Raw genomic sequence first — 21,481 nt, 5'->3', positions numbered from 1 at the left:
TTAGCTGTGTGACTTTGGGAAAGTCACTTAACTTCTCTGTGCCTCAGTTACCTCATCTGTAAAATGGGGATTAAGACTGTATGCCCCACTTGGGACAACCTGATTACTTTGTATCTAACCCAACACTTAGAACAGTGCTTGGCACATAGTAAGGGCTTAACAAATACCATTCTTCTTCTTCTTCTTATTATTATTATTATCTGACTATTTTGTACAGTACAGTTCTAGGCACCTAGTAAGAATTTACCAAATACCATTTATTCATTCATTCATTTATTCATACTTATTAAGCACTTATTGTGTCCAGAGGATTGTCTGTACTAAGAACTTGGGGGAGCACAACATAACAATAAACGGACACATTCCCTTCCCACAGTGAGCTTACAATCTAGAGGGGGAGACACACATTAGCATAAATAAATTAATAATAGATACACACATAAGTGCTGTGGGGCTGGAAGGGGGATGAATAAAGGGAGCATGTCAGTTTTATCATTATTATTATTATTATTATTATTATATTTGTTAATAATTACAATTCTTTTTAAGTACTTACTATGTGTCAAGCACTGTTCTAAACTATGGGCTGGACACAAGATAATCAGGTTGAACATACTCCCTGCCCTACATGGGGCTCATAATCTATGTCAGAGGGAGAGGGATTTAATCCCCATTTTACTGATGAGATAACCGAGTCACAGAGAAGTTAAGTGACTTGTACAAGTCAAACAGCAGACAAGTACTGGAAATGGAATTGGAACGCAGCTGCTTTGAGACCCAGGCCCGTGATTTTTCCACTAGGCCTGGGAGTCAGTCTGGCAAAAGACAGGTCTGCAAGCTTGAGATCTGAGGCAGAACATCTGGTTCTTCTCAGTTACCTCAGCTTCTTTAGAAAACAAAACAGGAGTACATAGCCTGTGGGCCCGCATAGTCTGGACTTGTTGGATTTGGTGTTCCACAAGAAATGGATTAGCCACGGCCCAGGCCAGGGTTGCCAAGACAAACCCCCCAAACTCCCTAGGACACCCAACTCTCCCAGAGTCATACCCTGTGTGCTTCCCTATTTAATGAAAGTATGCAAGGATGTTTAGTGTGAGTTGTCTACCCTCTGCAGAAAGAGATCTTAGTGTTAGGTAAATATTATATGATATAAATGAACAGGATAATCCAATCGTTTTCTCACATTTTATAGTTCAGTACTCATAAAGTAATCTGGTCCTGACACAATAGCCGAATATTTCTTTCCTAATAATAATAATGGTTTCTCATTTTTTTCTCCAACTCCTCTAACATGAATCTATTTTCTGTTTGAAACCAATTTCCCTGGTTATTAGATATTCTCCCCACTGTCGCTATCGGTAAATTATTAAACAGCTGACCAGGCTTTGTTTTAAATGATTCTCTTTTGAAGCTCACTGATATATTTACCATGAATACCGAATGATTCGGAAGCCTCTAAGGACATGTGAATGATTCCTCTTTACTACCTTTAGCAAAATGCCTGCGTAATTAGCAGCAGGGACTTGACTTGAATCACAGTAACTGGCGATATTTCCAGAAAATTTGCATAGAACCTTCTTTTACACATTGAACTACTGGCTAGAGAAACAATTTGAGCTTCTGGGTTAGGTTTCTAAAAAGCTGAAGCTCTGCTGGAAATGGTTCCTCACACCTTGTTCCTGTTCCTGACTGTGCCTTCAATGGCTTCAATACTGAGCACATGGTGGCTCCTCGTACCTAGGCCTAATGAAGTGGAACCTTGACAATTCTCCAGTGAAATCAATTAAGGGAAACAACATACCTGGATAATTTGGACCAAAAATACCCTTTGTTTGGCCTCAATGCTGTCTCCTCACCTCTCACTTGAATAATTACCTCAACTCTCCACTCAGGCAGCTCACGTTATGGATCCTTTTAGACTATGAAGAAATCTACATCTTTTCAGGCCTATGAAGCTAATCATATCTTTTCGGTCCTACCGCATCAAAGTTAAGCCTCATGTTTTCCCTTGAGGAGTTTTTCATTAAAAAATACAAATTATGATATAGCCATAATGTCACACCCAACGAGCCTACTCCTCAGGTGAGACTTAGTGGGCAAAAGCTTTCTACAATCTCATTGGAGAGATGTTCCTTTTAATGAATCCCATTTGTGAATGATGGGCAACAAGTAGTAGACAAGAATGGCAGTTTCATTAACTTTGAGGTGAAGCTGCAGCCTTGTGCTTTATATTACTGACCTGAAGATTCTTTTGAAGAAAACCCTAGTGGTCTATCTTTATGGGGTACTTGAAGCACTGGGTAGAAAGAACAAACTCACCCACCAGCATTTCATAACATCCAAAATAAATGGTATTTTGCAGTAAAAACTGAGGTAAAATAACTCCCACGCCTTACCAGGAGTTTGATTATTTTGGGCCCTGGCTTGTTTTCCGGGAGTTGAAGGATGTGAGGTTGGGTCTTTTCTTTACTTGCTAGTTATCTCTCATTTCAGATGCAGAGTCAATATTTTTCCCCAAAGCATTGAAGTTGCTGCTTTTGAACTCCCCACGAGTAGGCTCTGCCAGTTTTCCCTGTTGCTGAACCTGTGGAGGTGAAATCAAAGGATAAGGGGAAATAGCCTTGTTGCAATTGTTATCCAGACTCATTTACTGCAGATCCTCCTTCAGAGACCTTAGTCAGTCAGTCCGTTGTTATTTAATCATGAGCACTAATCATGTGCTGAGCACTGTACTGAGTGCTTTGCTTGGGAAAACACAATAGAGTGGGAAGGCAGGAGTGAACCTTGCCATCACAGATCAACTGCGTTCTTTCCCAAGACTCCCTGGGCAACCAAAGGTTTCAGAATTGCAGCAGGACATGATGCTGTTCATCTCTAATTTGGTGAGTTAGAATTCCATTTTTGACAAAAACAATCAAGAAAGCCCTTGGACTTAAATAAGATGGAAGTGAAAAGAAGATGAAAAGAGAATGAGAAGCAGAGAGAAGTAGTGTGTTCTAATAGATGGAGCACAGGGTTGGGAGTCAGAAGGACCTGGGTTCTAATCCTGACTCCACCACTTATCTTCTGTGTGACCTTGGGCAAGTCACTTCCAGTGTCCAAACTGATTCACTTGTATCTACCACAGCACTTAGTACAGTGCCCAGCACATAGTAAGTACTTAACAAGTACTATTAAACAACTGATGCCAAACATCCTCCAGCAGTTTTCATTCTAGAAAAAATGCTGCATTACAAGGTAGATTATCCTCAACAGTATTTGAGTGCCAGGAGTGTGCAATAAATAAGTTTCAGAAATTAATATATCAAAGGAAACATAGGGAGATTTCATTTGGACTAGGTTAAAAAAATCAGCTTTAGCTATAAAAACATGACCAATGTATTTCAGAAGAGGATAATAATGACAATAATAATAATAATAATAATACGGGTTAAGTGCCATCTTTTATTTGAATCCATCTGGGAAAAATCAATCTCTTCCATAAATATGTATCTGCAGACAGAAAAACTAATGATGTTACTAGCTCCATGAATTACTTTGATCCAGAGTCTCAGATATCAGCACATCAGCCTTGCCACTGGTTTGAATGAGCCTGGGGACTATTTTCCCTTGGCTCTCATCTTCTTTTCCTTTACCTCTCTCTGCCTCTCTCTCAACTCTTTTATGACAGGAGTCAAACTGCTGCCTGAAGCTTGAGAAGCAGGGAAAAGAAGAATGAACTGGGGGACAGGAAAGGGGAAGAGAAAACTAGGGAGAATGAAATTGGAGGGCACGGAGGTAAGATGAAATGTCCAATCTACCCGGGGCGGGTTTAGGAGAATGAAAGAAACAGCATTTTATTATTATTAAGTGTCTTTGAGTCGTTTCCAATTCACAGCAGCTCCATGGATATACTTTCTCCAAAACGTCCTGTCCTCTGCCATAATCAACAACCTTTCTAATAGTTCTTCCGTTATGGTTGTTATGGTTTCTACCAATCTAGCTGCTGGTCTGTCTTTTTCATGTTTTCCCTGGACTTTTCCTAGCATTAGTGCCTTCACAGGAACCAAAAAATTCTCCTCAGAAGAGAGAAATCATCCCTGCCGTATGTGGAGAAACAAGGCTCTTCTTTCTCCATTTAACGATCTAAACTCGGATCTGTGTGCAGTACTTTGCCCTCTGTACACAGAATCCCCATCCAAACCACTGAGTTTAAGACCTCTGCATGTCTGGAAGTGTTATTCTGGGGCTAATCTAGCCTGCTAGAGGGCTAACTCTGTGGTTTTATTGCTTTGGAGATCATAGAGTGTTGCCAAGTGTCCTCCCTTTTGGTGTTGGACAGCTTATATAAATCTTAAAAGTACTCAGCAGATCAGAACAAATAAAAAGGAGGCAAACAAGAATCAGCAACTGAGCAGAAGAAGAAGCAGGCAGCCATGCTGGAGGACCTTATTTCACAGGAAAAAAAGATACCAATAAGCACATTGCATCTCAAAAACCCAAGCAAACTGGGGTGACAGAACTGTTTGCTGTAGCCCACCCTTTCACCTGATTGAAAACTTTACTCCAGCCACAGGGCTTCTCACTGTCATTTCCAAATCAGCATTTGTGTTTTGTCACTTGCCTATGTTAGATCTCAAAAACATCCTTACTCCAAGGGCTACATTTTTACTTCAGTAAAAATTTCGAATACTTCTGATAATAGTCTCTTTGTCTCAAATAATAGGGCAAATAAATAAAACATAATCTTTCCCCTTCAACAAAAAAAATGAGAGAGAGAAAAGCCCTAGAGACCTAAGATCATACGAACCAGCAGAAACTCAGCAAATAGAACCATTTAATTGGATGGCGCAAAATGTACCAGTTGTTTGGTCTGTGCAAATGAATACCATTTTTTTTTTCCTCGTTTCTCTCTTGAGTACGCTTTCAGCATGCAATCCAGTAATCCGTTTGTGCGGCCAGCTGGTTGTGTTTTTAGATGCAGGTGCTGTCGTGAGGTGATCTAGGAAGCTGGCTCTTGGGGACAGAGAACTGTTCTAACCAGTCGAGATTCAATCCTCAGTTTACGTCAGATGTGTCCAGAAACTGCTCCCTTCCTAGGGAGGGACCTACCAGTTCCATGGGCGATAAGTAGTTGGTGACACTTTTTGTCAATGCATCTGTGCAGGAAAAAGCAGAGATGTGATGCTCGCCAGGAGTCTGTGTGGCATCACTGACACCTCAAAATTGTATTCAATTTCACTGTATTTTTCTGTGGCAAATACTTCACCCAAGAGTTTAAACCCTGACTATCAATTACTTCACATCTATAAGGCCACTTTGAGTTCAGGCAAGCAATTCCAGCAAATAACACAATCAAAACAAAACAAGGACCTATTCTGTTCACTGATCATCAGCCATTCTTTCATTTCAAACCTCTCTGATTTTTCTATTTTAGTTCTTGTCTGTGTGAGTAATTTCAATATCATGAGGTTTGTGAAGACTAAGTCTCTTAACTCCCAATTTTTCTTGTAGTTGCACGAGAGGAGACGGCTGTTGCAAGTGACTTTGTCTGTGTGATTCATTATTGGGCTCCCAAATGAAAAATACTTTTCTCAAAACTCTCTTTGAGGAACCAGGACCATTATGGAAGGAAATAATCCCAAACTGTGAGAGGAAGAAGATATGAAAGTTAAATATTATATTTATTTTGTTATTTGGAACAACCAAGAGTCCTGATACTTTTCAGGTCAGCTTTTCATTGCAATTGGAGATAAGGAGAATTCAAATTTGAGAAATGAACATCAGATCGGAGATGAGTTGCCACTGCTGGCGAAAAGAGATATGTTTTCAAAATACAAATGTTGAGGGTTTTTTTTCCCCTGCAGTTGAGTTTACCATGAGTCTCTAATAACTTCTGCTGGCTGGTCTACCTCTGTGGCTGAGTTGTTCTCTTAAAAGGAGGTCAGAAGTGTTTCAGGATCAACTAGGAGAAAAATTCCAGCCCACTTTGCCTTGGGCAGAGGAGAAAGAAATTTTTCCTTGAGCCCCTACTTGGACTTTCTCCTTCAGCCTTCAATAAATCAGACTGAGTAAATCAGAGTAAATCAGAGGAGCAGACCCTCCGCTCCTCTGCCGCTAATCTCCTCACCTTGCCTCATTCTCGCCTGTCCCGCCATTGACCCCCGGCCCACGTCATCCCTCTGGCCTGGAATGCCCTTCCTCCCCACATCTGCCAAGCTAGCTCTCTTCCTCCCTTCAAGGCCCTACTGAGAGCTCACCTCCTCCAGGAGGCCTTCCCAGACTGAGCCCCCTCCTTCCTCTCCCCTTCCTCCCCCTCTCCATCCCCACCGTCTTACCTCCTTCCCTTCCCCACAGCACCTGTATATATGTTTGTACATATTTATTACTCTATTTATTTATTTATTTTACTTGTACATATCTATTCTATTTATTTTATTTTGTTAATATGTTTGGTTTTGTTCTCTGTCTCCCCCTTCTAGACTGTGAGCCCACTGTTGGGTAGGGACTGTCTCTATATGTTGCCAACTTGTACTTCCCAAGTGCTTAGTACAGTGCTCCGCACACAGTAAGCACTCAATAAATATGATTGATTGATTGATTGATTTTCACTAGGCCACACTGCTTCATCAGTTGCTCTTCTATCCAGGAATGGAGGAAGCATCAGATTGGTCAAAATGAAAAGCTTCATCTACACAAAAACAATTTGGGATTTACTTCCCAAACCCAGTCAATCTACCAATAGCATGTATTGAGCATCTACTGTGTGCAGAACACTATACAAAATGCTTGGGAGAGTATGGTAACTATTAATATACATGTTCTCTGCCCTAGAAGAGTTTATAATTTAGTAGGGGAGACAGTCAAAAACTATAGAAATAAGGAAATAATGGACTATATAAAGTACGGCCCTAAGTGCTACCGTGGGTGTATTTTAGTGCTTAAATGGGGTGAAAGTGTTGAATTGTAACTTGGGGGCCTATAAAGTGGGGAGCCCGCTGTTGGGTAGGGACCATCTCTATATGTTGCCAACTTGTACTTCCCAAGAGCTTAATACAGTGCTCTGCACACAGGAAGTGCTCAATAAATATGATTGAATGACTGAATGAATGAGATTTGAGATTAATTAGGAAAGGCCTCCTGGACAGTTGGAATTTTGGAACAGCTTTGAAAATGGGGAGAACAGTCATCAGTTACTTACAAAGGGGGAGAGAATATCAGGCAGGAGTGAGGTCAGAGGTACATTAGGTAAGTAAGCTTGAGAGGAATGAAGAGTCTGAGAAGATTATCCAGAAGGATAGGTAAGTAGGAGGGAGAGTGCTGATTTAGTGCTTTAAAGTCAGGAGTTGGAGGAAGAGGCAATCAGTGGGGTTTTCTGAGGAATGGAGAGATGTGTGCAGAATAACCTTTCAGAAAAATGATCCAGATAGCAATGTGAAGTACGGACTTGAGATGGGAGAAACTAGAGGCAAGGATCATTGACGAGGCTGATGCAGTAGTCAAGCCAGGAATTTATGAGTTCCTGTACCAGGATAGTGGTTGGTTGGATGGAGAGGAAAGGGTAAATCCAGGAAATGTTGTGAAGGAAACATTTGCAGAATGTGGCAACAGGCTAAAGATGGAGGTTGAGAGGGGGTAGTTGAGGATAACATTAAGATTTGAGAGCTAGAGAGATTGGTGATATTGTTGATTGCGATGGCAGAGTTAGGTAGAGAGAGGATTTGGGAGGGAAGATGAGAACAGTTTTGGGACATCTGGAGCTGGATATCCACATACAGAAGTCCTGGAAGCAGGAGGAAATGTGAATTGAAGAGAAGAGAGAGGTCAGGGTTAGTGAGATAGATTCAGGAGTTGTCCACATTGATGAGGTGGTAGTTGGAGTTGTGGAAGTTCATGACCTACCAAAAGGAATGAGTGTAAATTGAGAGTAGAAAGGGACCCAGGACAGAACCTTGAGGGTTACCCATGGTTAAGGAGTGGGAGGCAGGAGAAGAATAGGAAAGAGGCTGAAAAGGATTAGTCAGAGAGGCAAGAGGAAATCTAGGAGATAATTGCCAGTAAAATCAAGGTTAGATAATGTTTCCAGGAGAAGCGGATGGCTCACTCTGCCAAAGGCTGCTGAGAGATCCAGGAGGAAAGGCAAGAAGATTTGATTTAGCATTAGTTTTGACAAGAAGTAGTTAACTGCAGTCCTTGGCAAGACCAACTTCAGTGGAGTGAGGCAGGCAGAAGAGAGTGGAGTTGAGGACTGAGAAAAGAGTTGGAGGAGAGAAAGGGAAGTCAGCAGGGATATACAATTTGCTTGAGTGGATTGGAAAGGAATGGTAGAAAGGACAAATGGATGGATGGTTAGAGTAGTCCAGAGTGGATTTGTTTTTTTTACTTTGTTGTTTTTTTTACTATAGGGGATTGATTGATTGATGGATTGATTGATTGAGGAATGGGCATGTTTGAGGGCAGAGGAGAGGGAGCCATTAGAAACTGTTGAAGACAGTACGCTATAGGCTGTAAGCTCATCTCTACACTGTAAGCTCATTGTGGGAAGGGAATGTGTCTGTTTACTGTTATATTGTACTCTCCCAAGCCCTAAGTACAGAGCTTTGCACACAGAAAGAGCTTAATAAATATGATTGATTGAATGAATGAATGAATGAACAGCCATTAGGGAGGGAAGAAGAGTGGGGACAAATGGTTCTATATTAGAAAGTGGGGTGGGTTCAGTGGTGAGGAGGATGAGGTCTGGTGGAAGGGGGAAATTTCAAAAGCAGCATGGCCTAGTGGAAGGAGCTCAGGCCTGGGTGTCAGAGGATGAGCGTTCTAATCCCAGCTCTGCCAATTGTTTGCTGTGTGACCTTGAGCAAATCACTTAATTTCTCTGTGCCTCAGTTACCTCAAGTATAAAATGGGGTTTAAATCCCCCTCCTGTCAACTTTAAACTGTGAACCCCATGGCGAACAGGGACTGGGCCCAACCTGACAAACTTGTATCTACACCAGTGCTTAGAACAGTCTTGACACATAGTAAGCACTTAACAAATACCCTTAAAAAAAAAGCAGATCTGTGATGTCACATTAAGAGACTGCCAAGAACAATGAGAGAGTAAACAAAAAATGAAGAACCACCCCTACAAAGCCACAACAAGGACCATGTTGGGGACTGGAATTATATCTACTTCTATTATACTCTCCCAGGCCCTTAGCACAGTGCTTTGCATGCAGTAAGTGCTCAATAAATACTGATGTACTGAACAACTCCCCGATAGAAAAATCACACATACTCAGTAAAGAGAAATTCATACTGAAAACCACTGGAAAAAAACAATCTCCTCTTAGGGTAGGGGAATTCCAGATCCTCCACATTTGAAAACAGTATCTGTAACAATGTGGAGAGCAGAAATAGTCTGGGTGTGCCTGCTTCTTTGTGTTGTGTGCTCATCCCCCACCCTGTATCTACTCAGAGGACTGCCTGCTGGGTAACTGGACAGGCAGCCCACAATCTCAAGAGCTCCATTTTTGCACATAAAGATCTATATAAACAACCTTTCCTGACTCCTCCATCTATTTGAATTTCTAGTGTCCAACTATAAGAGATACACTGGTCTCTCCTATGCTTACCTAGTTTTATTGGCATAGTAAAGGCATTCTACCATTAAACAAAACACCATTCCTTACTCTTGAAAATGATTCTCCTGTCTTGGACTGACAAGATATGAGGATCATCATCCTTTAGCATATTCTGTTGTTTCATTATCAACCAACTGCAACAAACAATTATAATAATAATAATGATAAAAATAATTGTGGTATTTGGTAAGCTATATGCCCAGCAACGTGGGTAAATACAAGATAATAGGGCTGGATAAAGTCTCTGTCCCATTTGGGATCACAATCTAAATATCTGCAAACTTCCTCCCTCTGTACTTCGCTCAGCTAATACCAATCTACTCAACCTACTTTGAACTGCTGCCCTCATCCTGCCTCTGGTCTGGGACACCCTCCCTCTTCATATCTGATAATCACTCTTGCCACTTTGAAAGCCTATTAAAAGCATAACTTCTCTGAGAGGCCTTCCCTTCCCCAACTAAGCCTTCATTTACTCTTTACCCACTCCCTTCTGTCTCACACTTGCACTTGGTTTTGCTCCCTTTCTTCACCCCTCCCTCAATCCCACAGAATTTATGTTCATATCCATAATTTATTCATTTATATTAATGTCTGTCTTCCACTCTAAACTGTAAGCTCACTGTGGGCAGAGAATGTGCCTATAAAATATGTTTCATTACAGTAATAATAATAATAGTTATGGTATTTCTTAAGAGCTTACTATGTGCCTGGCACTGTGCTAAACTCTTGGGTAGATACAAGATGATCTGTTGGATATAATCCGTATTCCACATGGGGCTCACAGTCTTAATCCCCAATTTACATGTGAGGTAACAGAGGGCAGGGAAGTGAAGTCATTTGTCCAAGGTCACATTCAGGCAAGTGGCAGAGCAGGGATTAAAACCCAGGTGTTCTGATTCCTAGGCCCATGCTCCTTCCCCTAGGCCATGCTGCTTCTCTCCCAAATGTTTAGCACAGTGCACTGCACACAGTAAGTGCTCAATAAATGTGAATGATTGTGTAGCTATCCATAATTCATTTATTTATATCAATGTCTGTGTTCACCTGTAGACTGTAAACTCATTGTGGGCAGGGAATGTGTCTACCAATTCTGTTATATTGTACTACCCCAAGTGCATAGTACAGTGCTCTGTACACGGTAAGCGCTCAATAAATACAATTGATGGATTGAACTGACTGGTGAAGGGAGAGACTAGAGGCAAGGAATTCAGTGAGGCAGCTAATTCAGTAATCAAAGTGAGATCTAAGTACTTGGATCAGCGTAGAGTTTGGAGAGGGATGGGGTGATTCTAGAGATATTGTGAAGGTGGAACTGGCATATGTGTGTTGAATGGGAGAGATGAGTGGAGGGTAAGTGCTTAGCAAATAACACAATGACTATTGTTATTTGGCAATCAAGGAGTATCTTGGTTAAGACTAACCAATTTTCTTGCTGTGATTATCCGTAATTCCCACTCAGAGAATCACTGTTCACATGCCTGCTGGCACTTCCCCCCACACATTTCATCTTGACACAGCAGGTGTCCTCAACTTCTTGTGGGTGTGGAAGTTTTTGATTCAATATAAATGAGCCTAGCAGAGATTAGCAATCCAACTACACATAAACTCACCTCCTGGGCTCCAGCCTGAATTCTTAAAAAAAATTATGCTATTCAGTGCTACGTGCCAAGCACTATTCTAAGCACTGGGGTAGATACAAGGTAAGCAGGTTGCCCCACGGTCGTCTCACCGTCTTAATCCCCATTTTGCAGATGAGGCAACTGAGGCCTAGGGAAGTTAAGTGGCTTACCCAAGGTCACACAGCAGACATGTGGCAGAGCCGAGATTAGAACCCAAGACCTCTGACTCCCAAGCCCGTGCTCTTTCCATTAAGCCACGGTGCTTTTGACCTCCCCCATTGCATTTTCAGCAATGAGAAGAGCACATTTCACCTTGAAGAGAACTCTCAGCATCTCTGGCCAGAAGCAGCAAACTCATTGCATATCATTAATTAATTGGAGAGGCAGGAACATTTCAAGTTGGGTTTCCCAAGCCAATAGTGGCCAAGTCAAAGAACTCAAGTAATCTTGATAAAAATAATTTTTGATGCTTGGAATGATTTGTGGGTTTGTCATTTCTAGTAACTGGTCTTCCCACAAACTGGATCAGTCTGTTCCAGCACCTGAGAAATACATGGAAGGAAGCAATATAATTTCCTAATAATAATGATGATGGTATTTGTTAAGCACTTACTATGGGCAAAGCACTGTTCTAAGTGCTGGGGGAATACAAAGTAATCAGGTTGTCCCACATGGGGCTCACAGTCTTAATCCCCATTTTACAGATGAGGTAACTGAGGCACAGAGAAGTTAAGTGACTTGCCCAAAGTCACACAGCTGACAAGTGGCGGAGTCGGGATTAGAACTCATGACCTCTGTCTCCCAAACCCGTGCTCTTTGCACTGAGCCACGTTGCTTCTCATCAACTATCACCTACACTCTTTTCCCTTGTGGCCTTCATTACCAGTTTCTTCAATAAAGGGCAGTCATGGGAGCCTAGAGGCCCCTTTAAGGGAAAATAATTTCAAGGCAGTAAATTTGGAGGCTACTTCCAAATCTCTTTTCATGATGAGTGCGTGCTTTGAGTTCTTCTTGTCCACGTACACATTGTGGTGAGAGCTCTGTAGTTCTGCAGTCTCTGGTGGAGGCATTATTTTAAGCTCAAACCTGAGGTGAGCTATTAACCATGTAATTCATCTTTGCCTGCTCTAGTAAGTCCCAGAGGGGTATCCTGGTAAGTAGACAGTTTTTTTTTTTTTTTAATGTTCAATGATAAAGCTTAAACTGAAAATTTTGGCAGTGTGTAAAGTGAGTGTCTGAAAGGACAGATGCATGGCTCACAGTCCCTTCCTCACTAATCACACTTACAGATTGTTTTCTCTTTTGTTGCACTCCCTATTTCAATCAATCAGTGGCATTTATTGAACACATACAGTGTTGCAGAGAACCTTACTGAGCTCTTGGGAGAGCTGGTAGATTTGAACCCTGCCCATGGTGCCTGAGTGTCTTCAATCCACCTCTTGTCACTTTAGTTTTCACAAGCCCTCAGTTCCAAAAGTGGATAAAGCACTGGTGTGGGAGTCAGAGGGCCTGGGTTCTAATCCTGCCCCCACCACTTCTCTGCTGTGTGATCTCGGACAAGTCACTTATCTGTACCTCGGGTACCTCATCTGAAACTTGGGGATTAAATCCTCCTCCCTCCAATTTAAACTGTGAGCCCCATGTAGGATTGGGACTCTATCCAATCTGATTATGTAGCATCTACTCCAGTGTTTAATATAGTGTCACAATAGTAAATGCTTAAAAATTCTATTAAAAAAAAAGTGAGGCATCTCATTTTTAATTTTCTCATGCCAGGCTGGTCTGTCTAGTTCTGCCAAATTATCTGAGGTTGTGCTGCATTTTTAAGATGTATCCTCTACCCTCACCGCTAACAGGCCACTTCCACTTCAGGTGATCACGCATCAGTGGTCTAGATATCCTGTTGCCATTCCTCCTCTTCATTTGCCCAACTCAGTGGAGCTGAGGTTGTACTGAGCATCGCTGGGAGGCTGGTAGTCTGCAGTTCATGACTTTGTTGCCTTTGATCCTTTTTGGCCATTGAGGTTACAAGCAGGGCATAGGTGATGCTGATGAAAATGTTCAAGGCTAAAGCAGTAATTCTCATGACCTTTGGGAAGATTGGATTGGCACAGCTTGAAGCTTAGTCACTTCAATATTCCCCACACTTTGTCAAATTTATGACATACATTAAGACTGTCTACTACTCTGTTTATTCACGCATCATTGGATGATGTGCTGCCCAGGTAGTAATGTTCAGTGACAACTTTCAGCTCCTGATCCTCAGTAAAAATCTCTGGATTTGGGTTAGGATTCTCTGGTGCAGACTGGTGCATAAATTAAGTTTCCTTCCAGTTTATTTTTAGTCCACAGCACTTTGCTGATTCTGCAAAGGAAGTCGTTATCATTTGCAGATCTTCTTGTGTATGTGCTTCCAGAGAAGTCACCAGGGCACAGCAGCTTCTATAAGACTGACTCAAGGACTTTTGATGATGCTTCGAGTCTGTTAGGGTGGAATAGTTTCCCAGAGGACTGGTAATTGCATTTTCAAACAGAGCTGTATATAAGACATAAATCTGCTTTACAGTCGTTACCACAGTATCCCCACAGGGTAGGAGAGAGGGGCTGAGACCTGACACCAACAATTTCCTGAAGAATCTTAGAGATAGCAATTACAATCATCATCATCATGATTCTGTCCCTTGTGAAGGAACTGACTTACATCTGTAAACGCCCACATTATCAAACAATCGATAGCATTGATGAAGCACCTACTTTGTGCAGAGTAGTGTGCAATATGATTAGGAGCATTCAAAAGAATAAATATTTGCAACCCCTGCCAGAACATAAAATCTAGAAGAGAGACAGACACAGTATGTCAACTAGGAGGAAGTCAGACGGTAGAGAAAATGTATACATAAGTACATGGGGGTTGTGAATGTGACACCGAAGGACTGAAGTGGCATTTGGGGGTAGGGGTGGTAATAGGGTGTAAAGATTATAGATTAATCAGGGAAGGCCTCAAGGAGGAAGTGTGATTTCAGGAGGGCTTTGATGTTGGGGAAAGCAGCAGTCAGCCAGATGTGTAGTGGGAGATGTTACAGGGAGTGTGTGAGCAGCCAGAGAAACAAAACTGGGCAGAGGTGGCTCAGTGGAAAGAGCCTGGGCTTTGGAATCAGAGGTCATGTGTTCAAATCCTGCTCCACCAACTGTCAGCTGTGTGACTCTGCACAAGTCACTTAACTTCTCTGGGCCTCAGTTCCCTCATCTGTAAAATGGGGATTAAGACTGTGAGCCCCTCCTTGGGACAACCTAATCACTTGTAACCTCCCCAGTGCTTAGAACAGTGCTTTGCACATAGTAAGTGCTTAATAAATGTCATAATAATAATAATAATAATAACAGTGGTATTTGTTAAATGCTACCTATGTGCCAGGCACTTAACTAAACACTGGAGTGGGTACAAGCAAATTGAGTCTCTTCCCCCCTTCAAAGCCCTACTGAGAGCTCACCTCCTCCAGGAGGCCTTCCCAGATTGAGCCCCCCTTTTTCTCCGCTCCTTCTCCCCTCTCCATAGCCCCGACTCCCTCCGTCTGCTCTTTCCCTTTCCCCACCCCACAACACTTGTGTATATTTGTACATATTTATTATTCTATTTATTTTATTAATGATGTGAATATATTTATAATTATGTTTATTTTTATGCTATTGATGCCTGTCTACTTGTTTTGTTTTGTTGCCTGTCTCCCCCTTCTAGACTGTGAGCCTGCTGTTGGGTAGGGATTGTCTCTATCTGTTGCCAAATTGTTCCAAGCACTTAGTACAGTGCTCTGCACACAGTAAGTGCTGACTTGTACTTCCCAAGCACTTAGTACAGTGCTCTGCACACAGTAAGCACTCAATAAATACGATTGAATAAATGAATGAATGAATGAGTTGGACACAGTCAGTGTCCCACATGGGGCTCACAGTCTTAATCCCCGTTTTAGAGATGAGGTAACTGAGGCCCAGTGAAGTGAAGTGACTTGTCCAATGTCACACAGCAGGCAAGGGGCAAAGCTGTGATTAGAACCCATGACCTTCTAACTGCCAGGCCCATGCTCTATCCACTACACGATGCTATGAAGAGTGTGGGCTGGAGTGTAATGGAAGAAGAGAGTGAATAGGTAGGAATGCAGCCTCTGATCCTGAAAAATTGTAGTCAGGAATCCATCCTCTCCCCACCTCCCTCCACTCTCCACCTCCCAAACCAGCCAGCACCAGTAATGAACCTCTCAACATTTAGAACAATGGAAGGCTGCGGTCGCTGCTCACCAGGGGCGGGAAAGGGTGTCCTTGAAGTTCCAGGACTTCATCTCTACTTACTCCACCCATGTTGTTGTCTTCAGCTGTAGCCACAATGCCCTTATGCTGGGCATCACAACCAGTCTCAGTCCCATCCAAACCTTCCCTTGTCCTCAAACCAAGTCCTCTCCTGTTCCCTGCTACACCCCATCTAAATGCAGGTGTTGGGATGCCTGCTCCATTATAGGCAAAGTGACCTTCAAGCTAGACCTATTGCTTAGTCCCTTCTCCTCCTTGAAGCCAATCCTTCTCTCAAAGGGTTTTCACCTTCTTCTGCTCCTCTCAAATCTCCAGGAAGGGAAGAGGAATCAGCCTGCCCCAGTGCCTTTTTCAACCATTGGTCCCCTCTGTCCTTTAACCTTGCCTCCATTGGAGCCAACATCATCTATCGCTATCACCCACTAAAATTACTGACCCCAACTCCAATTGCCTGAGCAATTTTGACACCTTTCTCAATTCCTTCTCTCCTCCCTTCCAATTCTAATCCTTGGAGATTTTGACATCCATTTGGCTATTCCTGATGGTTCCTCATCCCTCTTTCTTCCTTTCACTCCTGAATTCTGCTGAGCTGCTCCAAACCACTCCATCTACTCACCAACTTAGACACATGCTGGATCTCATCATCACTAATTACTTTAACCACCTCTATTCTCACTAATTCTGAAATCCCTCTCTAGAACCAAAACCTCCTAACCTGTCTTCCCTCCACCAACACCTTCTTCCTGCAAAACTGTTCTCACCCCACATGGACAGCTCCGATCTTTAGACCCCTTTCACTCATCACAGGCCTCTAGACAGTAAACTGGTTGGGGTAGGGTATGTGTCTGCCAATTCTGTCGTATTGCACTCCTTCAAGAGCTTAGTACAGTGCCCTTTTCATGGTAAGTACTCAATAAATGCCATTGATTGATTGATTGATTAATTGAAAGATCATGCCCGATTTGGATTCCCTGCCCAACTGCTCCCTGTTTTGATGCATAAACTCAATTCTTCCCTCCCCATAAAACTGAATTCCCTCACCCCTCCACCGCTCTGACATTCCCAAACCACCAACACCCAGCCGTGGATCACCCCTAGAGTATGATTCCAGCACTCCTGCACTCTTGAAGGGGAGTGCTGTGGGAGGAAATCCAGATACCCAGACATCTTTGCCATTTCAAATTCATCCTCAGCTGTTATAACTCTGCCCTCTTCCCCTCCTGCATTGGCTCCCAGACCTACTGACCCCACCAACATTCCATAAATTTATCTCTCTCCTGAAACCCTTATTTCCCCCACCCCCACAACTCACTCATGACGATCTTGCCAAGGACTTTGCTGTCAAAATGAAGCCATTAGGTGTGAGCTCCCTAAAATATATCCACTATCTCCCCAGTTCCCTCCTACCCCGTCTCTCATCCATATTTCCAGAACAGATCTTCCAGCTGTTTTCAAAATTAACAGCTGTGCTCTAATATAATAGTAATAGTACCTATTATGTGCTATCATGTGCCAACCCTTGCACTAAGCTCTGGGATAGATACACAGTCCCTGCCCAACATGGGGCTTACAGTCTAAGTAGGAGGGAGTAGGATTTAATCCCCATTTTACTGATGACAAAACTGAGGCACAGAGAATTTAAATGTCTTGCCCAATGTCACACAACTGACCATTGGTGGAGACGGGACTAGAACTCAGGTCCTCTGACTTCCAGGCCCCTGATCTTTCCACTAGAACTCACTGCTTCCCTTATTATTTATGTACAACCTATTTGAAGAGTTTGGACAAAAATAGGGAGAAGGAGATTTGGTGTTAAGCAGAGTGGGGGTGTAATCTTATATGGAATGTATCCCAAACCCTACACACAATACAAAGATTAACTATAACCCCTTTAAGCAGGGTGAAGTGCTTAGCACTACTTTGGGGTGGGTGGGCTGGGAGCAGGTGAATTTGCCTGACTACTATGCCAACAGGTGCTCCTGCTCAAATCACCTGTGGCATCTCCCCATAGCCCCTCAAAGTCTTGCCTACCAAAAGCCAAATGATAGGTGAAGAGAGATGGAAGCTAAAATGAAAGATGATGTTTCTTGGGGTTTGAACATCTTAGGTTACCAAAAAAACAGCAGGAATTATTTTAAAGGTGGTAAACCACTCCTAATTATAACTCTAGTATTTGTTAAGCACTTACTATATGCCAAGCACTGTAGTCAATGCTGGGGACGATTCAGTGTATGCAAATCAAATGCAGTCCGTGCCTCACTTGGGGCTCATAGTCTAAATAGGAGGGAGAACTTTTACAGATGAGAAAACCAGGGCCTGGAGAAGTTAAGTGAGTTGCCCACTGTCACATGGCAGGCAAGTGGCAGAGCCAGGATTAGAATCCAGGTCCTCTAACTCTTAGGCCCGTGTTCTTCCCACAGGCCCCGCTGCTTCATTCCTGTGTGCCTGGGGATATATTTGTATCTATTTCTGCACTTCATCGATGCAAAGGATCTGTGTCTGTTTCTTCACACCATTACATATGAAATCACCGGTTCCGGCCGCGGATATTTAAAGCCGCCAACCACTTAATACATCCAACAGGTAATATTTTGGAATATGCTGTAATTGCTTTGGTTAAAACCTAAAATATACCTGTTGTTAAGTTTCAACGGTAACAGCATTAGGAGGGTGAGGAGGCTGTTGTAAAAGGCAGTGCTTCTAAAATGACCTAATGGGGGATTTCCCAGTTGGGAACATTTAAACTTTCTCTAATGGGTGTAAGAGCCACTTCAAGCTGGGGAAAGCTTCAAGTTGGACTATCACAGCGGGAACCTCCCTTTCCCGTTAGTCGTCCTGCTGTTTCTGGATACATAGGAAGACCCTAGTTGTTATCAGCCTCTGAATGTTACTCTCTTCTCAGCCAGAACCCCGTGTGAAATCTGCCCTTTCAGAGTAGAGACAGCAGAAAAAAAGAATGCATGGTGCTAGAATTACTCCCTTTCAGAGCCAAGCTCTTTGCCTGTTAGGGAATTGCAAAATATTTAAGATACAGAAACAGGAACAGTAATAGATTTTCAGAGCAGTATTGTCACTGTTCTCCCACTTAGGTTTCTGATCACATCAGATCGCATAAGCTCTCTAAAGATATGCGTAGCTGGTAATTGAGGAGAGAAATCCACTATCAATTTATTTGGGGTGTGCTCTGTTTCCTGGAGTGTGCTTCCTATTGCATGAGGTACAATCTGAATTGACAAGGCAACCACAGGTTAGCCAGCAAATTTGTTATGTGGAGACAATGGAGCCAGCAGTGTAGCCAGTCCAATATGTGCATGCAAAAATGGGCTACTTAGTTTCACATCCAAAAATAATAATACCACAATTTATGGGCTAATGCTTAGCCCATTTTGCTAAGCACTTACAATGTGCCAAGCATTGTACCAAGTGCTGGGAGTAGATACAGGATAATTAGTTCCCACCTCTGATTCGGAGACTAGTAGGAGGGAGAACCGGAATTGAATCTCCAATGTGCAAATGAGGGAACTGTGAGGTTGAAGGTCACACAGCAGGTAAGTGGCAGAGCTAAGGAGTAGAACCTAGCTCCTCTGACTCCCAAGTCCATACTCTTTCCACTCAGCCATCAGGCTTTGTTCCTTCTCCAAGGCTTAGTTCAATGATTAACTTTACAGCAATAACACCAAGGTAAGTTGTTCGAAGGAACCCTTCTCCCCGCACAGCAAACCCAAGCATTACCTGTCCATCCGCAACAGTGAAATTCTGAATGAACAATGAAGTCATGCCCTTCCCACCTGTTCTGAAGTAGCAACTAGTTGTTATAGAGAAGCAGCGTGGCTCAGTGGAAAGAGCCCGGACTTTGGAGTCAGAGTTCATGGGTTCAAATCCCGGCTCTGCCAATTGTCAGTTGTGTGACTGGGCAAGTCACTTAACTTCTCTGTGCCTCAGTTACCTCATCTGTAAAATGGGGATTAAGACTGTGAGCCCCCCATGGGACAACCTGATCACCTTGTAACCGCCCCAGTGCTTAGAACTGTGTTTTGCACATAGTAAGCACTTAATAAATGCCATTATTATTATTATTATTATTTCAGCAACTGGAGAGGCAAAAACATTCTGCTGGATTCAATCCCAACACAGTGCAGTAGCCTTCACTAGAGACTAACTGCATTGCTTTTTTTTAATGTCCATTGAAATTAGGATTTTAGTGGGGACTCCATCCTTCTGTCCTTTCCTTCACAGTTCCAAGGAGTTTCTGTTGGGATAATGGATGTACCTGCCTCCTGTGATGGGAACCTCAGAGTCCCCACTGGAAATGAAACACATGAGACATGGACCTAAAGAGGAAAAATGGGCAGGTCAAAGCCTGTGGGCTCTGAAGAGTGAAAGTATAAACTATTTCACTTCAACTTTAAAAACATTCAACTCACCAGGAATATCCACACAAACACACACACATACACACATTCACACTTACGGGTGCACACTGGTTTATATCTTGTTCTGTGATTGGAGTTACTACTATTGAAAAATCACATTTTTAGCACCCCCCCCCCCAAAAAGAAATTCATTTCAGGGGGAAAAAATCCCAAAAGTGGAACTTTTATTTACTGCTGGAGCATTGGAAGCAACAGCCCCAGCAATAAAGACCTGGCTGTTCTACAAACAATATCATTTAACTCAGCACTATAGAGCATTCACTAAAACATATTTTCTTTTCATTGACATGTATGATTGACAATCCCCAACAAAAACCCCAATAAAACCTATCAAATCACTCAGATCTGTGCCCAAACGGAGTAAGTTCGGCCCATAAAGCGGCATTGGGAATGGAATATAAATCACAGCAGCATTATTTATGAGCATATTCAGTTATGTGCATAATATCCTATTCTTTGGTTGCTTTTGTATATAAAAATTTCAAAATAGGATTATTTAAAAAGGACCTTGGGACACACTACCCAGGTTTTGGGGGCTGGGAGAACTAACCAAGATGCTGTTGGGTAAAAGCTCTATTCAAGTGTTAGTGAAAGCTTCACCTAAATTTGGTAGGAAATCCTAGTCCAAAAAAGAAAACTGTGCAGGGGTCCATTTGAGTCCCAGAGAGCTTGATGGGGCTTGTAGGTCTGAAGCACCCATGTTGAATAATTCATGGAGTGAGATTCTATCCAGAAAAGGCTTAGGGACTAAACAAAGTTGATTCCTCTTGATGGTTCTTTCCCTTCTCTTCTTTGGTGGTGGCTCGTGGGAATTGTGGGCCACAGATAAGGCTGTTGTTTCACATTGGACTCTGCAAGGTCAAAAAGAGAGTGATAATAATAATAATGGTATTTGTTAAGCGCTTACTATGTGCCAAGCGCTATTCTAAGTGCTGGGGGAATACAAGGTGATCAGGTTGTCCCACGTGGGGCTCACAATCTTAATCCCCATTTTCCAGATGAGGTAACTGAGGCCCAAAGAAGTGAAGTGACTTGCCCAAAGTCACATAGCTGACAATTGGCAGAGCTGGAATTTGAAGCCATGACCTCTGACTCCAAAGCCCGGGCTCTTTCCATGGAGCCACGCTGCTTCTCCAAGCAAATGTGATTTGGTAGCATTGGTAGCAAATGTGATTTGTGATGTGGGGCTCCTAGGATTTGTTCATTCTGAGTCTTTGGGAATGTGGGATCTGTACCCCTTAAGCACTTGATATTCACCTCAACCTCAGCCCCATAGCACTTACGTACATATCCCTACACTCTCCCATTTCCCCCATCTGCAATTTTTTTAATGCCTGTCTCCCCCTCTAGATTGTAAGTGGCACAGTGGCTTGTGGCACAGATCATGTCTAATAATAATAACTGTGGTATCTATTAAGTGCTTACTATGTGCCAGGCACTGTATTAAGCTCCAGGGTGGTTATAAGCAAAGCGGGTTGGACCCAGTCCTATTCCCAGATGGGGCTCACAGTCTCAATCCCCATTT

General features: G+C 42.7%; 1 long non-coding RNA gene across 1 annotated transcript in view; it reads left to right on the top strand.

Moving 5' to 3' along the window:
• Positions 1–21,481, top strand: part of LOC119931717 — a 56,018-nt gene that overhangs the window by 19,912 nt on the left and 14,625 nt on the right. Inside the window, exons 2-3 of the long non-coding RNA XR_005452149.1 lie at positions 3,671–3,777; positions 17,944–18,106. This is a non-coding gene — a long non-coding RNA (uncharacterized LOC119931717). The remainder of the gene's footprint in view (positions 1–3,670; positions 3,778–17,943; positions 18,107–21,481) is intronic.

Source organism: Tachyglossus aculeatus, chromosome 8 (assembly GCF_015852505.1).
Source record: "Tachyglossus aculeatus isolate mTacAcu1 chromosome 8, mTacAcu1.pri, whole genome shotgun sequence".
Taxonomy (NCBI): Eukaryota; Metazoa; Chordata; class Mammalia; order Monotremata; family Tachyglossidae; genus Tachyglossus; species Tachyglossus aculeatus.
This window is presented reverse-complemented; position numbering and strand designations above follow the sequence as displayed.